Here is a 20,192-nt window from a genome sequence, read left to right as displayed (position 1 = left end):
GGTGGTCGACTTGATTTGAGAGGAAAGGAGAGTCAAGAAGAGCAAGGAGAAAGATGGGTGTGAAAACCCCATATATTGCCGGTTAAAAATGGCAGCCTCATTACAGAATGAGTGGAGAAAGACCACGATTTTGTTAGTCCAAGGTTTCAGACCTTGCATTAGAACCAGTGACATGCCAGGCACAAATTTAACGGTGAGATCCATAACAGCACTGAGATAAGCTCTTCGCTCATTCCTGTCCAACTGCTAAACTATGCAAAGTGTCTGGGAGACCTAAGAGGTACCTGGGACAAATGAAAGCCAATGTAGATTTCAGAACTGGCTGCAACTTTGAAGGTATTCTTCAACACACACATATCTCAATCATCAATGTCTGAGGAAGACTTAGAGAATTAAGGTATCTGCTCAAATTGTTGGCTGACCACTTAACTATGCAGAGGGAGAGCCCCAGAAAGGAATGCTAAGGAAAAAAAAAAAAAACTGAGCAGACACATCATTGGCTCTAGTGTGGTTTAAGTTAAAGAAGTTACTATGACAAAGCAACAAAATAATAACAAAAACCCACAATACAAATGAGCCTTAGAAAAATAAAACAGAATGCGCAGATGCTACAATATGTTATCCAAAGTTTTTATTTTCACACAACCATTATAAGACATGCTAAGACACAGAAGAGTGCAACTCATACACAGGAGGAAAAAAGCAGTCAAGAGAAATTGACTCTTGAGAACCCACATGAAAGAATCAAATGGAAATTCTAGAGTTGAAAAGTATAATAACTGAAATAAAAAATTCACTAGGTGAACTCAACAGCAGGTGTGAAATAGTAGAAACCTTAGTGCATTAGAAAATAGATCAATAAAAATTATCTAATTCAAAGAACAAAAAGAAAAGAAATTTAAAAAAAGTAATACAGTTTCAGAGATCTGCACAAGTAAATCATTCCAGCATATATTTACTGGGAGTCATGAAAGGAGGGCAGAGAAAGAGGCAAAAAATTATTCAAAATATAATGGCTGAAAACTTCTCATTTTGATGAGAAACATTTATTTCCAGACCCAAGAAGTTCAATGAACACCAAGAAAATATAACGTGCACAAAAATGCAACTAGACACATTATATGCAAATTCATAAAAGCCAAAGGAAAGAGAAAATCTTGAAAGCAGTGAGAGAAAACAACTCATTTCATAGAAGGAAATGACAATGTGATTGATGGTTAATGTCTCATAAGAAATAATGGAGGCCACAAAAAAGAGGAATTATGTATTCAAAGTATTGAAAGAAAAAACAGTTGAAAAAGAATTCTATAGCCTAGTGGAATTATCTTTTCTAAAAAAAGCAAAATAAAGATATTCCTAGATGAACAAAAATTGATAGAACAAATATTGATAGAATTTTCACTGCAGATCTGACTTACAGGAAAAAACAAGGTAAATCCTACAGGCTGAAGGAAATTACAGATAGTAACTCAGATCCACAGGAAGGAATGAAAGTCATCAGAAACACATGAGTAAATGAAAAGACTATAACATTTATGTATAATTTTTCTGTCTTAATTTCTTTAAAATCAGAAGATTTTTTAAAGCCATAACTCTATTACATTATTATGTTTTGTGATATATATAAAGGTTTTATATATATGACAATAATACTCCATTCAAAAGGCAGAGGTAGAATGGAGTTAAAAAAAACAAGATCTTACTCTCTGTCTACAAAAGAAATACCTAAAATTCGAAGCTACAGATAGGTGAGGGTAAAAAAATGAGAAAAAAAAATGCATGCATACAGTAACCATAATAGAGTTAGAATGGCTATATTAATATGAGATAAAATATTCCTTGAGACAAAGATTATTACTAGCAATGATTTTGTTGACAACGATTTATAATGATAAAAGAGTTAATACATCAGAAACATATAATATAAATATATATGCTTATAACAACATAACCCCCAAATGAAGTAAAGACTGACAGAAGTTAAGGAGAAATAGAAAATACAACAGTCACAGTTGGAGATTTAGCTACTCCTGTCTCAGTGATAGAAGCAGAGAGAAAATGAGTAAGGATATGGAAGCCTTGAACATCATCAAAAGGACCTAATTGACGTTTAAAGACGCCTCTCCACATATCAACAACAAAAGGCACATTATTTTTAAGCACACATGAAACAATTTTTAAGATAGACTAGTATATGCTATTTCATAAGGCCAGTCTCACAAAAATTAAAGGGATTGAAATTACACCAAGTACTTTTATGATAATGGAATTAAATTAGAAATCAACAATAGAAAGGTTTTTCGGAAATTCTCAAATTTTTGGAAAATAAACAACAGGCTTCTAAATAACTGATGGTCAAGAAGACCCGCAAGGGAAATTGCAAAATACTTTAAACTGAATGAAAACAAAAGCACTTCAGAATTATGGGATACAGCTGACGCGATATTTAGAAGGAAATATAGATTGTAAAATACTTACATATTTAAAGAAGAAAGGTCTAAATCGATAATCTTATTTTCTACCTTGACAAACAAAAACAAAGGTAAACTTAAAGTAGAAAGAATAAAAAATAAAGACCAAAGCAGGAATCAGTGGAATAAACACATAAAAACAATAGAAAATATCAATGAAACCAAAAGCTGGTTCCCTGTAACGATGAATAAAATTGGTAAACATAAGTACAGACCTTATAGGAATTACAAGAATTATAAGAAAAGATGAACAACTTCATATGCCTACAAATTTAACACGAATAAAATGGATAAATTCCTAGAAAGATGCAAATTACCAAAACTGACTTGAAAAGTAACAGAAAACTTGAATGACCTTTGCAAAATAAGGAAATTAAATTAGTAACTAAAAATAAGAGAAGAGGGAGATCGCAGAGAAGGAGACTCTATGAAATTCTGCATTATTTAAATCTTTTACAATGAGAAGATAGTGCTGAATTATTTGTGTGATAATAAAGATGTCTGTTTATGCTAGCTATAATTATTTAGAGTTCAGCTTAAAAATTAAATTCATAGGATACATCAGCCTTCATCCAGCACCGGGTTCATTTAGTTTTAAGGATGCAAACAGAAAATAGTCCAGCACATACAACAACATAGCCATGGTCTTGAGTCTCCAAGGCACAGCTTACAATGTCCCTGTCATGTTGCTTCTAGAATATTCATAGTCATAAGGAATGAAGCTGAAAATGTGAAAATGTGTAGACTATCATAGCTCAGAGAACTATCGGCTCTATGGTCCCTTAAGCTTTTTTTTTTTTTTTAATCAGTAGTGACTCAATTTCCTTCTTTTTAACTGAAAAAATTTTATGTTTTAATTTTAAACTTTCTTTAAATTATAGGTGATATACAATATTATATTAATTTCAGGTATACAACATAGTGATTCAACATTTATACACCTTACAATCTGATCACCACGGTAAGTCTAGTAACCATCTGTCACCATACAAAGTTATGATGATATTATTGACTACATTGCCTGTGCTGTACAAATTTCCTTAAGCTTTTTTTCCAAGTTAGTTACACTGCTCTCTGAGTTGTATGCAACTAGCATCAATTCTCTGGCACAGCTGCATCTCCTAAATACCAGTTATCCACTACTCAGGCTCAATAATGAGGGAGGTATGGTTTGGTCCTGTGCCTAGTCCTTGGCCAGATTCTCTTTTAATATGGATTTTCTCTAGCTAAATTCCTAAAAGTTCTTTTAGTTAATTTTGCAAGGAGGCTTGAACAAATCCTCAGACTTTCCTGAAACTAAAAAAATGGTCAAAGAAACAGCTGTTAACTCTTTTTAAAAGTCTAGACAGATATCACTCGAAGATTAATGTTATGTCTTAAGATTACAGGTAATATTACTTCTTTCTTATTTAAACTTTCACCTGTTTTGCAATTTTGCAATGAGCACTATATATAATTAATTTTATATGCAGAAAAATAAAGCTATTTCTAAAAATAATAAATTTTTATAAATGAAATCAGATATTTGCTTAATTGGGGAAATGAATAGTTGGTGCAGATGGTAAATATTTTCATACTTGCCAATGTTGAGAAGACAAATAATTTATTGTCATGTGGCAGTCTTAAAAATTACATTTTAACTTTAATAATTATTTTTTAAGTTATTTCAAAATTCCAAATAAGCTTTGAAACTAAAATAGTGGAAGGAACACTTTCGAGTACATTTAATTTTCTATTCTACTTTCATAGCAAGTTGGGTTCTCCAAGAAGACTCAGAGACGGACTCCTAGCATGCAGGAGGTTTATTAGAGGGCAGTTGGAATCCAGTTCCCCTGTGGAAGACAAGCAATGCACGCAGGATTGAGCAAAGGGGAAAAGTAAAGTTGTAATGCAGTCTCAACAGAAGCTTCAGGTAACCCCCATCTCCAAAGATGGGTGACCTTTCAGAGCTGTTCTGGTGGGGGCGAGGAAGAATGGAGTAAAAGGGAAGAGGAAGGGGTAGGGCCTTTGCAGGCCCACATTGATGACGTTGGCCCTGGGAAGGGAGCATGTGGTTGGCCCTGGGAAAAGAACATGTCTTCAGTCGAGGTGATATCTGAAGGAGCTGATGCCTTGAGGCCTATCTTCCTTGGAGTAGCGCTCCTCTCAGCAGCTGAGTAATCAGGACTTTATTCCTGAAGGGAGATGTGGGCAGTACATTACAGTGTTTATCACAATTTGAAAGTGGCAAATGAGTTACAGTAAGTTTGTCTTGTAATATAGTCTGCATAGCAGACACTATTAGTTGCCTGGCCAAGATCCAACTTCTCTAGGTAGTCTAATTTATTTGAAGCAGTGATGTGCCCCGGCCAGGTGAAGTAACATGAGTATCTAAATCAGTTTTGAGAATCCTGTTCTCTGCTTCCTAAAGCCTCTACCTGCCCTCCTGCCCTCTGTAGCAGTTGAATGTGGTTAAGTAGCCCAATGATAAGATAATGAGACCTAAGGAAATGTCTGCTACAGGAATTCTGAAAAATACGTGTATTTGTTGTTGTTGTTGTTGTTGTTGTTGTTGTTGTTATAAAGAACAGATGAAGCTGATACCCTCTTACATCTTCCTAATTCCCTCTTTCTTTTTTCATACACAGCCATGGTACCATGGTACTTGTAGCTGCAGAAGTTATTTTGCAACCAAGAGGAAAAGATCAAGAGAATTGTTATGAGCTTGGTCTGACATTTGTGAGCCGCTGACTAAAGCCACAATATTACTTCTGGGTTTCTTGCTCTTTAAGAAAAATAACCCCTAATTGTTTGAGTAGCTAAAATTAGATAGTTTGTCACTGGCAGCAAAGCATAATTCAAAATGAGCCAAGTTATAAAATAAAATGATGACTCTATTGAAAATATATAGTTGATACATGTAATGTTTGTATGTGTGAGTGGGTTTACTAAATTGTAGTGTTTTCAATAAATTTGAAAACACAAAAAACTATATCTTTCTTCTGGGATTTCATACTGCATATTATCATAAATGATATTGGTTAGTAGCTTTAAGATGTTCTGCCATAAATAAACCTATTTCAACAAAGTTTAGCTTCTTAAACATATTTGACAAAAAATACCTATTAACACTTCACTCACTAATGTAGAAAAGATTGGGAAATATTATTTAGCATGTGTTCTGATCCATGATTCATTAACTTATTCCCTGTTTCTATAATTATTTTCTGCAGCAGTATTCCTAGGAGCGTCCAGTTTAAGTTGAATTAAGCAAAAATGGTGAAGCCTCGTTACTCCAGATTACTGAAGCAAGCAAAGTAGCTGTGAGAAATTGATGTGTTTTAGGATGTGGTCTAAGCACAACAGAGAAACATGTGTAACAGCACATTTTCAGATCACAACTAACCTGCAAACTTTGTTTGCTGGTCACAATTAACATCCTGTGTCTCTCTACGGTAGTTATTTTTATCTGTCTGCAATCAGCCCCCTTTTACTACTGCGTGGGCTTGCTTATCGACAGTGCAGAAACAGAGAGGTGAGGTAGATGCATGCAGTTTTCTATGCTGAAGGAGGACTCCGTCTATTTTGGCACAGAAAGTAATGGTCATGGCCACTTTAACAAAGTCTTGAGTTGCATTTGCTCACATAGCTTCATGGCCTATTATCTATCTCTATCTATCTATCTATCTATCTATCTATCTATCTATCTATCGCCTATTATCTATCTCTATCTATCTATCTATCTATCTATCTATCTATCTATCTATCTATCTCTCTATCTATCTATCTATCTATCTATCATTATCTACAAAGAGGGAATTTGCTGCACTCCCTCTAAAGTCATTCTAGTGTGAATGACTGGATACTAGCCTTCCTTTTCTCTTTGACCTACTTCAAAAATGGTCCATTTTTCCTTGTAGTTATTTATTCAGGTAGTCTTCTGAAAGATGACTAGGAATGTCTCACAGACATGCAAACTAAAACTTTCTGAAATTGAACTTTTGATTCCTTCTCCATCTTTCACATTTTGATAACAGCATCGTCATTACCCAGAAACCTAATTCAAGCCAGAAACCTGGAACTCATCCTTGCTGCCTTGGCGTGTCTCTCACCCTCACATCCAACCCATTTTCATGCCCTGACTTCAGAAGACTGTATTTCTCTGCTGCCCTTTGTAGGCTAAGCATCATGATCTCTTGCCTAGACCACTGCAAAGAGCCTCTCTACTCCTATACTGATGGCTTTCATGATCTCTTCCCCACAAAGCATCCAGAATAATATTTTAAAAACTAAAGTAGACTAGGTCACTCCCTTGCCTAATGGGCACTCTCAATGTCTTAACATTGCATTAAGAATAAAATTCCAACTCCTTACTTTGTCCTCCCTCATGCCTCACATGGCTTGGTTACTGCACAGTTTTCCAGTTTCAACATATAAGACTTCCTTTTGCTCTGTGGTCTACCCCAGGGTAAACTACACAGCCCATAGACCAAATCCACTCCATCATAAGTTTTTACAAATAAAGTTTTATTGGAACACAGCCATACTTATTTTTTTTTCTGTAAATCTGTGGCTGTTTTTGTGTTCAACAGAGACATATAGCTCCAAAAGCCTAAAATATTTACTATTAGACAATTTGCCAATCACTCCTTTAGCATCTCACTAGCTTACTTTTCCCCCTCGATCAAGATGACACTTTACCTCTAGCCTTTAAACTTACCTTCTCCTCTGCTTGGAGAGGGTAAAATGTTTTTTACGAAGCTTATTCCATCTTCTCCTCAATGACTCAGCTCAAACTTAAGTATTTAGGACAGTTTTCCTTTGTAACTCTAAGTAAAGTAGGGCACCCATCTCCCCAGGAGCACATATCCTGTTTCCTGTATAACACATTAAAGTAGAAGTTATTTTGCTTATGTTTTTGTTTATGGACTACTTTCCTCCACAAGACTCTGAGCCCCAAGAAGTCAGGTCCTGTGTCAATCTTCTCCAGCATCACTTCCCCAATACCTAGAAAGTGACTGAACATAGTACATGCTAAGAAATATTTGTTGATTTAATGAAATAGCTATTCTGAACAATTTTCCTAAATGATAATCAATCATTTATTTCACATCCAATATAAATTCCCCACAGGAAAAACAGTGCTCTTTCTCTCCCTTCAAAACAGCCTAGAGTGTGTGAGAGAATAACAATAAACATTGTAATTGCAGAGGTAGTCAAGTTGCTCTTTGTATTCATTTATTTGTGCATTTATACATTAACGAATATTTAATAACTACCATCTATGTGAAGCATGGAGCAAGACATGATATAGTAAGTTTGTCCATTGGACAGAAATGTGACTATCATTGTCTAAATGTAACTAAGAGATTTCAAAAGTCAAAGATTTTGACTGAGATTTTCCCAACCTACTATCTTACTTATTCTACTCACCCAGAACTACTACCTCAAAGACTTGGCAAGGATTTTACTGTTAACTCCAGGACTAGAATAGTCAGTATTTGTCTTACAAGCTCCAGTGGAAACTGCTCTATGGAACTAAGCATGTTTAGATAGCACTTTATAAGCAGGGAGAAAGTAACTGGGTTTTCTTCTAGTGAGTCTGGTCAGCTATGAAGAGGAAGTAGCAGTTTAGGATAGAGGACTTTTTTTGGAGCTCAGTGATATTGGGCGTGGGTGTGGCTCTCCAATAGAGGGCTTTGGATAATGTGGTCCCTGGGTACTTATGGACTTAGATAAAATGTCATCTGACAGCTAAGGATAGGGAAGAAAAGAGCAAGAACACAATTTCCCTACCTTGCATATGTGATAATTTCCTTGTGTATGTGACAAAATTATTTAATTTCTCCTTTTTGGTCATGGTCATGGCTTACAGAATCTTACCTTACTTATCTTTGTAGTTCTTAAACTGCTCAACTCAGAAACTTTCACATAGTAGTCTCTTAAATACTTGCTGAATTGAAGAGCAAGTATACTTTGAGAGAAGGGGTTTTCCCTATGATTTCATCTGCAATAAATGCAACAAAAACACTGGCTTTTTTTTTTTTTTTTAGTAGAATAAAGTTGGTGTTTCATACTACTAAACCCACAGCTGGTTAATATAATTAGTTTCTGAAACTTTTTGTTCACTGTATATATAGATAAATTGTCAATAGCAATATTAAAAGATAGACCTAAAGATGTTTAGTGTTACAAGATAAAGGTGCTTGGTAATTGCCATCTTGTTTGGAAATGGCAAATGATAGATTTCAGGATGATTAGCAAACTATAATCCCATTAACCTACCTTTGAAGTCAGTTTTACTACAAGCTGCAAGATGGAAACCCCTAACCCTTCTCCTCCCACCACTGTGTCTTAATAGACATCACTTCCAAGGAAGCTCTGTAGCGTTAACAAATAATGATGATTATAAAAGTGATTATTTTTAAGCATATATATTTCTAGGGGAAAAGAGAAGAGCATATAATTGTTATCTATATAGTTGATATTTGTTTAGTCTTATTGAGGTGCTTTGCATACATTGGTACAAACCCTTCAACTTTGGCCTGTTCTCACTATAGAGAGAATTACATTTTTAAAAAGGCTCTTTTGCTTAATTTTATTTTCATACTTGAGAGCCTCCCCTTGCTAAATTATCCTCGTTAACAGTCACACATTGTTTCTATTTGCCTGCATCCTTTTTATGTCAGTGAAGAAGACTTTGTATTCAAGATATCAAAACAAATTAGTAGCAATGAATGATTTATACAAAAAGCTTAATACTGCCATTATTGAGCAAAACTGTTTGGGTAGAAGAGGTCATGGCATAAAGTATCACTTGGCTCAGAAATCCAGGTCCATATTAGATAACAAAAAGCCAGATTGAAGCACTTAAAACTACTCAGGCAAAATCAAGGGCTAATAAATCATTTTGAGAATCATGGATAAGGATAAATATTGAAATTTCACAGCTGTTTCAGGAACTATCGTGTATTTGAACAACACTGAATTAATTATGTCCAAAAGAAAAATGGAAAAATAGTTTTAGTCAAGTAAGAAACTGCAGATAAGTTTTTTTTTAATTAAAAAATAGTACAATTAGCTCAAAGTCAACTGAGCTGTAATGTTATTGATTACAGGTGTAACACAAACTCACTGTCCAGCAAAACCCTGCAAGTGAATGGTCCAACTTATTTACCGACTCTATTGATTATATATATATATATATATATATATATATATATATATATATATATATCTGGATTTGTAGAAAAGGGTAAATGTTATAGAAATTGTATATACAGGCCTATAAACTGCATTATGTAAACTTCTTAGGAAAGAGACTATTTCTTATGCATTATTGTATTCTCCATAAGATCTAAAACATTTCCACAGAGGAGGTGTTCAATGTTTATTTACTAAGAGAATAGAATTAGTGCTAAATGAAACTGGTAAACACAGACGATCCTAAATTATACAACTTATCCATATTTTATACTTAAATATTGTGATGAACTTCATTTTATTATATACCATTAAATTTTTATCTCTCCTGAAACTCAATTGTATATAAATGGATACGTTAGCACCAGTTCTTGATAAACAATAGCAGATTTTATAAAAGACTTTTTTAAATTATTTATTCTATCTGTTAAATGTATGGTTACTATTTGTCATTTAGAGCACTATGGCAATCTAAAGAGATGCTGTGACTTCAAAGATGCACATTTCAGAGCAATTTCTTTTTTTTTAAATTCAATGGTATTTTATTTTTAAATTTAATTTTATGTTTAAGTGTTTTACCTTGGTTCTCACTCAATTTATTATCTACCCATTTTTAAATAAACTTTTGATTTTTGAACACTTTTAGATTTACAGAATTATGATGAAGATAGCATGGAGAATTCCCTGATGCCTCACATCTAGTTTCCCATATTGGCATCCTACGTTACGCAGTCACAATTAATGAGTACTAGCATGGTGTATCTTTCTCCGTCCCTTTACTTTTAGAATGTCAATGTCTTATATTTAAAATGATTCTTTTGTTATGTGATCAGAAAGAAATCTAACAATGGGAGGTGAACACACAGTGTAAATATATATATGCCTTACTCTTAAAGGGTACAGCTGAAACTTATTGGATTTCGTTAACCAATGTCACCATTAAAAATAATTAATTAATTTTAAAAAAAGAAAACAGAAAAGTACCTTTTGTATAGATTTAGTTTGTGTTAAATAGAGTTTAAATGGAATTCTGGGTTTCCTCATGTAATTTTCTTTTTCACACTGAATTAGCTGTTCCTGGAAACCAAAGCACTGAGGCTAAGGCTCAAAGGCAGGGTGGGAACACAGGGATAAAGGCACCAGGCTGAGAGTCAGATCTAGATTCGAGTCTCTTCTCTGCCACTAACTCACCAGGTGAATGTGTCCCATTCATTTGAACTCAATGCTATTAAAGGTTATTCATGTCTAAGGCCACATTAAATGCTGAAATATAATGACCTGAGCAGGCTTTTTCAATGAAATGATAACATTTTACAAATACTTGTGTATAGTAATCAGCTACTCAGCCTTTCTATTTCCATAAATTACTTGTGCATATAAATTTATGGTTTTCCCTTTGTATGTCAAAGTGAAAGATAAATAAATCATGACAGACATGAAAAATAAAATAAAATGATTCTTTCATACACCACATACAGTTGGGTATTGTTTTTTAATCCACCCCGACAGTCTCTGTCTTTTAATTACCACATTTAAACCATTCACATTTAAACTGATTGTTGATATATCTGGATTAATATCAACCAATTTTGGAACTATTTTCTATTCATTGCCAGATTCTTCTATTTCTGCCTTCTCTAGGTCAAACTGGGCATTTTATGATCCCATTTTCTGTCCTCTCTTAGCATGTCAATTATACTTTTTAAAAACAAAATTTACCATTTGTTCAAGAGTTTGCAATATATATTTTTAACTAAGTCCACCTTCATGTGTAATACAGGAACCATATAACGGAGTATTCCCAATTCCTCTCTTTCATTTTTTGTGACATTGCTGTCATTCATTCATTTACCATGTTATAATCACCCAATATATTGTTACTATCATAGCTCTAGTTATTTTTAGATCAATTAAGAAAAAAATTATTTTACCTACATTTATTCCTTCTCTAAAACTCTTCTATACGTAGATCCAAGCTTCTGAGAACTCAGGTTTCTTAGAGGTAAAGTCCACAAAGTGTGGGGTGTACCCTAAAACTTAGACCCCCCCAGAGATTACGCACTCTCACACTAGTCCACAGTAAGCCTCCATTTAAGTATTTATTTCAGTTTATGTCTTCAGTAGTCTCTGCTCCAGGTAAGCAAATCCACAGTGATGCTAGATCTACCTGTCTCTCCAGATTTCAGGGCAGCACTTTGCACCACAAGCTCAGTTCTCCAATGGGAACAAGAAAAGATGTTAATTTTCCGTTTGTCCAGCTTTTTCTTGTGAGCTTGGAGTGATGACCTCCAGGCTCTTTAAAAGTTGGAGCTGAAGCCTGCATTTAACTTTCATTGGCTGTCTTTTGCAGAGCAAATTTCATACTTAAATCTTAAAATTGTGCTTTTCTTCTTGACAATACATCAACTGCCATTGATCTAGATTTTTTATTACCAGCAATAAAAAGGCCACAGAACCATTTTATATCTCATGCTGCATGTTTTGTATGCAGTGCTTCTTTTCATTTTGCTGAAAATGCCTGGCTTTGTAACCGTTAGCCACAAATCTTAAATGTACAAATGAACATAAATTACATTGAATAGCCCTTTAAAATGAATGTATGTATGGTTTATGTTACATTTTTTTACCTTTTTATTGTGAAATGCATGAGTATACAAAACACACATGTACAATTTAGAGAATGATTATAAAACCATGACTCCTATAGCCACCTGCATTAAGAAATACAATATTGCTATTTTAAAAACTCTAATATAACACTAAATAGTAACGGAAATAATAGACATCCTTGCCTTGTTACTAACCTTATTGGGAAAGCCTCTAGAGTTTCTTCATTCAGTAAAGTGACTACTTTAAATACTTTTCATTATGTTAAGGAAGTATATGAATTACTATTTTATTGAGTGTTTTTATCAGGAATGGATATATTATTTAAGATCTTTGAACATGTATAGAGATACTCAAATGATTTTCCCTTCAATCTATTAATATGGAGAATTAAATTAACAAATTCCCTAGTACTGAATGATCCTTGCATTCTGGGGATAAATCATACCTGGTCAAGATGTCTTTTTTAAAATGTGCTGGTGAATTTAATTAATTATATCTTTTAAAAAGATAATTAAGGTGAAATGACGTCATATAAGTAGGTACTAATCCAATATGACTGGTGTTTTCATAAAAAGAGATTAGAACACAGACACATACAGAAGGAAGACCATGTAAAGACACAGGGAGAAGACAGCCATCTAAAAGCTAAAGAAAGGCCTCAGAAAAAAATCAACTGTGCCAACGTCTTGACTTATGCTCCTAATCTGTGAGGAAATAAATTTCTGTTGTTTAAGCCACCCAATCTATGACACTTTGCTAACTAAGACAATACATGATGGTATTTATTTTGGTGCTTATAAACAAGGTCAGGAAAATTGCTGTGGTCTATGTGATGCACAGGCTTCTGAAGAACAAAGATTTCAGGCAACTGTTAACAGAAATTTAGATGTGTATATTTTTACTGAGAAGTCAATTTGCCTAAGTCATATGATGGGTCAAGAGTTGCTCAGTGTTGATCCATTATCATTTTCTTTCAATTCTTTAAAGAAGTGTTTTTCAACAAATTTTTTCAGCCGAGAAAGATGAATAATGGTATCTATTTTCATATCCAACCCCAGACATAAATGAGTTCCAAATAATCTATTTTTTCTACTATCAAAACTCTTACCCAACTCTTAAATGTTTTCTTGCTGGCATTTGTTTTGTCTTGTGCCATTGCAGATGCACAGTGTGCTCCTGAAGTTACGTATTAAAGGTTCAGCCTTAAAAAATTATCTGTTAAATGAGCTAAATTTATAAGTGACTATTTATCTTTAAAATGAGAAATTAATTTATACACATTCTCTAGTTTTACCCTATGCCATGGTGGCTTTTTCTTTTATTAGGGAAGGGAAAAAATAGCAAATCAACCCTCAGTTAAAAACTCTTAACAGAAACTTTTCCTGGCTAAGAAAATGTATACCTTTATGGCAAAATACTTTTTAAAAATAAAGTCATATGAAAGTTTTTTAAATTGATCATCTTTACCCCTCTTGTTGACCATGCAAAGGCCGACTTTGAGGCAAAGTGTCTTGCTGCTACATTCAGGAAGCTTAGTGGCCATGCAAGCCTCCACTTTGGGAGTTTTGTTCCTTGTAGATTTGGCTCCAGCTTTCCTCACATTTGTACATGTCTCCATTCAATAACATCCTCATAAGACTCTTGCTGAAAATTTCATCATTTATTTTACCAGCAACTACATTATAAATTAATCTAACTTCAGATGTTACTAGTATAAATGTAGTAAACAAAAACAATAAAGCAATCAAATGTCTGTATTGTCATCCAGCTGTATGGTAAAGAATCAAATTCACCTTTATTTCTCAGGTACTTGTTGAAATACAGCCTTATCTATAGCACCATGCTTCACCAAATTTTCTCCTTTTATATGAGGTCCATCTTCCAAAGTAATCTTGAAATTAGGTTTAAGAAAAAATATTAGACAATTTTATTCTCTTTTAAAAAAATTATTTATTCTAATTAGTTTCACGTATATAGTACATTGGTTAGACATCTATATAGTTCATAAAATAATCCCCCCAATTGCTCCCTCCCTCCCCGACCCTCCACCTAGCCAGCGTATTAATGCTAACTGCATTCCATATGTCATGCTCTCAATTCCCGTGACCATCCATCAGCTATTAATTTGTACTTCTTTAACCCTTCACTCCATCCTCCCAGTCCCCCAAACTCCTCTCCCCTCTGTCCATCACCAAATTGTCCATCGTATTTGTGAGTCTGTTTTTTGATTAGTTTGTTCTTTTTATTCCTTAAATTCCGCATATAAGTGAAATCATATAGTGTTTATCTTTCTCTGTCTGACTTAAATACCTTCTAGGTCTATCAAAGTAATATCTTTTTCCATTCCCTTCCTTTTCATATGTAGGAGTCTTGTTTTCTTATCCTTTCAGCCACTCTGTCTTTTGGTTGGAGCACTTAATTCTTTTCCGTTCACGGTACTTATTGATAGAAATGTAGTTGTTACCATTCTTTATTTATTCCGCTTTTTGATACATGTTTTTTCTTCTTAAAGAAGTGTCTCCAATAATTCCTGTAATACTGGCTTGGTGGTGATAAATTCCTTTAGCTTATTTTTATCTGGGAAGCTCTTTATCTGTCCTTCAACTCTAAATGATAGCTTTGCTGGATAAAATATCCCTGGTTGTAGATCCTGGGTCTTCATCATGTCGAATATTTTTTGCCAAGCCCTTCTGTTCTGCATAGTTTCTTTTGAGAAATCAGCTGCCAGTTTTATGGGTGTTTTTCTCTTGCTGCTTTTAATATTCTTTCTTTGTATTTAACCTTTGGCATTTTAATTATGATGTGTCTTGGTGTGGGCCTCTTTGGATCCCTGGTTTTTGGAATTCTCTGAGCTTCCTGGGGTTTTATGTTTATTTCCTTCATCAGGTTAGGAAAGTTTCTTCAAACAGCTGTTCAACTTCTTGATTTTCTTCAGTTACGCCAATCGGATGTTTGGACCCTTAATAGTGTCCTATATGCGCCTTAAATTATTTTTATAGTCTTAGCATCTTATCTCTTGCCATTCTGATTGCGTGTCCTTGGTTTTCCCATCTTGTAGATAGGGCATTTAATCCTCTTCTTTATTCACTTTGTTTATTCTTTTGTTTATTCTATTTAACATACTTCTCATCTCAGATAATGTGTTCTTCATTTCAGACTGGTTCCCTGTTATAATTTTCATTTCCATTTTTATGTTTTTTTATCTCTTCATTGAAGTTCTCACTGAATTTATCTACACTCTCCAAAAGTTCATTGAGCATCTTTATAAACCAGTGTTTTGATCTCTGCATCTGTTAGATTATTTGACTCCATTATATCTGGATCTCAGTTCTGTTCTCTCATATGGTTTCTGCTTCTTTGTCATCCTATTTTGACTGTCTTTCTGTGTCTGTTCTATGTACTAAGCAAAACTCCTAAGTCTCCCGGTCTTATTGGTGTGGATTTGTGAAGTAGGTGTCCAGTGGCACAGTCCTGAGAGAGGTTCAGCTGCAGGCCAAATTTAGCCAAAGCCTCTACCCCTCCAGAGGCACCTGTTAAGATTCAGAAAGCAATCCACAGATGCTGTGCTTATAGCTGCCTCAAAAGGCCACACCAGAAACTGAGGCCAGCTGCCTCCAGTGTGAGTCTAGGCGCTGCTCAGCAAGGAGCACCTGAGTCGCTGAGGATATGCCTGGATGTGGCTTGGGTGGGGCTGCGAGTTAGGGGAGGCGGGGTTTCAAGGAATCCTCTGGGCAGAATAACCTCTGTTATCCAGTTTGATGACCTCACGGCTATGGTGGCGCTGTGTCTGCGTACTGGGGTGGGGGAGGGCTCAACAGGGAACAATGGATACCACTGGCACTTCTGTACAGAAGGAGTCTCCCCTTGGCCCTCACTCTGACAAAGTCTCCCTGTAAGTCCCTGGTAGCGGAATTGGCACTGGTGCTCAGAGTGAGCAAGTCCGTCACCACAAAAATTCACTTGAAAATGCAGCCCTTTTAAGAGGCGTCAGCCACTGCCACAGCCTCTGTCTCACTCAGCCGCTTGGACTGGGCAATATCTTGGATTTCTCCCTAGTTGTATGGCTTGTACATCTAGATCCCAAACGATTTTTCCTTGCTGCTTGCTCCTTGTTTTCATCACAACTTTGATTTGGTTGCCAGAGGGATAAACAGAGCCTCTATCATCTATGCCATTTTTTTTCCTCCCCAATTTTATTCTCATGATTGATTGTGCATTTTGTGGTATGACTCCTCATCAAAATTTATTTTCGATCTGAAAAAAAAAGAAATTTTACTAATGAAAAAATAATCAATTTATGAACATTCTGAATTTTCACTCTTTCTCAAGGATTCCAAAGATTTTTTATATTTTGAGCCACCTCCTGAGAACTGCCTGTTTCTAAAGAAATAGCTAATGGGGAGGGAGTATTGAGGAAGCCAGAGAATTCACCATTGGTATATCTAATAGGGAATGAAGCAGAACTAAAGTTATGTGCATTTGGAGGAAGATGCTAGAGTTGGGAAAGGGAAGAGTTCAGAAGAGTTGAGCATGGGAAAGAGATTGAAGAGAGTAGACACCTTTTGAGTGGAGGATATAGAGGGGAGAGTAATGATGAAAGGTTTTTAAAGATGCTTGCTTTGTCTTAAAATAGACTTTTCTCTTACATTGTTCATTAAGAGACTGATTAAATTATAAAATCTTTTAAATTATCATTTAGCTGTCAGAACCAGACAATGTGGGCTCTAGGACTGAATTGATTTATATCAGATTGATTTTTAAAAGTCACCTTGGAAAGGATTGTTTCATGCAATTATCACTCAAGGCTTTTTCACACAAGAAACACAACAAAGAAGAACAGAAAATAACAAAGAACAAACTCTTACCAAGGATATGATTTGACGGTGGCCTGATTCTTTACCAGTTGGTTCCTCTTTAACTACACCAAACCACCAAACTCCTGACTATTCCATTTGGCATTTCCATCAGGCTTTTTCTGAAAAACCTTACCAGAGAAACTTTGAAAGAGCTTACACAAGTAGGCCCTCCATAATCACTTCTTAAATGAATCATTTGATTTATATTTATATTCATCTGTCTTTTGTTATCATGTTCCTCCTGTTTGTGTTTGTTTGTTTTTTGGTTTTATATCAGTTTATTGGTAAAAGTCTTTATTCCTGTCTGTCACCACCATGATAGAATAGGATGATCAGAAGGGCTACCCACACTTGAAGGGTAAATTAGACATAGAGAAGAAATGTCTCCCCTTCTACTCATAGTGCCAAGTTGCTTATTAAAAGCCCATAAAACTAATTGTGACTAACGAGGCTTCAGGAGACATTTTCCCAACCCCATTTCAGCTTCACAGTGCTCTGGAGGAAGAGCAAGATCTCAGCCTAGTACATGCATAGAGAATTGTCACCTGTTCCATTTCCTCAGGGGCAGCAGTGCTGTTGGGCCAGCTGACTCTCAGGCGAATGAGACAGCTCCCAGGAAGTGGGCACCAGAGGGCACACCTCAAACCACACTGGCATGTAAAGCAGAGGCTGTCTCTGCCTACGTGCCTGAGAGGCTCGTCTGGATGCTGTGTTTTAGTTAAGAGCAGGATAGCACTTTGTTTTGTGGTTGGGCCTATATTTATCTTCCCCTTGTCAATCCTATCTTGAAATATCTTGAACCCAATACGTTCTCCACTTAGTTGCTTCAACTGTGCTCTCTGATGCCATTTCCTTGATAGATAGGAAATGTTAGAGCACTTCAGGTAAATGTACTATTTTGAGGAGGAGTTAAGTCATCTACATATAATAGTCCTGCTCAAAGAGCTAGCTAGTGAGTGGACTATGGCTTTTCTCCAGATGTGCCTCACCTCTGTTAATGAGCTTTAACAGATGAGAGAGAATGGTATTATCGTTGCCCCTACTTTCTGCTAATAAAGGTGGCCATATTTTTCTTTCTTTCAACAATTATTCTCTGAGTACCCATTGCCACCAAGTATTGTGCTAAATACTAGGGATTCAAAGATGAGAAGAATACTGCTGCCTTCATAGTCTATCAAAAACCAGACATGAAAATAACCAGTCATATTAGAAAGCACAATGAAAAGTCTAGGAAAAGGCATACGTAAGTTGCCAGGCTTAATCGTTGTAACAAGACATCCCTGAGAAATTGGCATTTGAGAAAGGACTTAAAAATGAGTAGGTGGAGAAGGCAGGGAAGGACTTTCTAAAATAATTAAACAGTGTAACTTAAAGCAAAGAGGTATCATAGATCATGGAATCTAAATTATATATATCATGATAATAAGAATGTTAAGGATGTGAAAAGCAGTTAATCCTATGGCTGTTAAATCAATTGGATTAACTGCTTTTCACATCCTTAATATTCTTATTATCATTATTATTTTTTTATCATTTGAAATGTCATCCTCCGATAGAGGAGTGTCTTCTACTCAAAGTATGGTTTTTCTTTTCCAATTTTCCTTTATTTCTCTTTATTTTTAAAATTTTGTTTGTTTTTATGCTATGTTAACCAGTATATAAACTTTTGTCACTATTTTATCTTTTTGATGGATTGCATTTTTTATGAATATAAATTAAATCTTTTATCTTTGTTTGGTCTAGTATTTTGGGCTTAAATGTCCACTTTGTCTAATTTGTTAAAATACTTTCATTAAATAAAGTAGTTAAGTCCATAATAATTAGACCTCGGTCTTCTTCCTGGGCCTTGAGAGGAATAGGCAATGAGAGATGAGCCTAATCTCTGATATTAAGCCTTGAGGGTAGTGATCAGTGAAGACATGGTTTTGGTGTATAGGAAGAACAAGGAAAATAGCAGAAGAGGAGAAATCTGTAAAAGTTATGAGTCTTGGACTCATACCAGAACCAATATAGTTTGTGTGACAATCATTTTTTTTCTTTTGATCCTTCTTTGAAACCCAAACTCATGTCACTGCTTCTTCAAAAGTATGTGATGTAAGGTCCTGTAGAGTCAAGCTGTTGTCCAGGATAAACCGTTATCACTTCCCAGACGCCCAGCAAGCTATGTGTTCTCCCAAGTGAAAGAATGTTCCTTCAGTGAAAACCATTCTACCATGGGACCAGAGAAGGGGAAATGGGAGAGAAGGTAGTTATTCATACTTTCTCTCTGTTCATAAATAAACAAACCTCTTTATCATTGTGGTCAAATCATGTGGGCTGAGAATAATTGTTATTTAATTCAACTAGGCTAGAAGCCCCTCCTCATTACTCCTGCCCAAGAGGACTGGCTAGGAGGGCAACAAGATACTAACAGAGTGGTTCTATGAGGAGCGGACAGCTCAGACACAAGAGCTGCAGTCCAAAGGGCCTACTACCGGAGACTGAGAACTCCACCAAGTGCATGCAGAGCAGCAGCATTAGACATGGGCCAGGCCCAGAGAGGACAAAATGTTCTTAGGACAGTAGTAGACATAAACATTCTACCCCACTTTGCCTTTCTCCCGTCTGCACTCCTACTCTAGAGGGCTTACATAGCCAGCAGCTTGAAGGCAGGAGTGGGGTGGAGGAGAAAATAAAGAAGCTAGAAAAGAACTGTTCCCAAGGAATTGCATTTGAAGAACTGCACCCTGAACTGAGGAACCTTATCCTCCCTCTGGACTTGACATCAATGACAACATCTAGATTTGGGGCTGATGAGACTTTGGGAGTAATTGTATTTTTCATGTGAAAGGGATGTGAATTGTTGTGCCTAGATAGAAGACTGTGACAAATTCTATTTTTCAAAGATGGACATGATAAAATTTGCTTTCTTCGCATTCTCCGTTGTTGGCCCCGTCCAGTAGGCATGTTCTTCTGTAATGTGATCTTGTCACTCTCCATCAGTCTCCCTCTGTTCGAATCTGGTTTAATCTTAGTGACTTATTTGACACATAGAAGATGGTGGAAATGACATTATGCATTTTCAAGGCTAGGT

The 20,192-nt window shown here is 35.4% G+C and overlaps 1 long non-coding RNA gene across 2 annotated transcripts in view; it reads left to right on the top strand.

The window, feature by feature from the left end:
• The window catches only part of LOC120598089 (uncharacterized), a 59,805-nt gene extending 51,331 nt beyond the window's left edge, over positions 1-8,474 (top strand). Inside the window, exons 2-4 of one of the 2 annotated variants that reach the window (XR_005651497.1) lie at positions 3,381-3,432; positions 4,221-4,383; positions 5,099-8,474. This is a non-coding gene — a long non-coding RNA (uncharacterized LOC120598089). The remainder of the gene's footprint in view (positions 1-3,380; positions 3,433-4,220; positions 4,384-5,098) is intronic. The other variant, XR_005651496.1, reaches the window with a different exon arrangement.
• The last annotated feature ends 11,718 nt before the right edge of the window (positions 8,475-20,192 follow it).

Source organism: Pteropus medius, unplaced genomic scaffold, assembly GCF_902729225.1.
Source record: "Pteropus medius unplaced genomic scaffold, Ma_sr-lr_union100, whole genome shotgun sequence".
Classification (NCBI taxonomy): domain Eukaryota; kingdom Metazoa; phylum Chordata; class Mammalia; order Chiroptera; family Pteropodidae; genus Pteropus; species Pteropus medius.
This window is presented reverse-complemented; position numbering and strand designations above follow the sequence as displayed.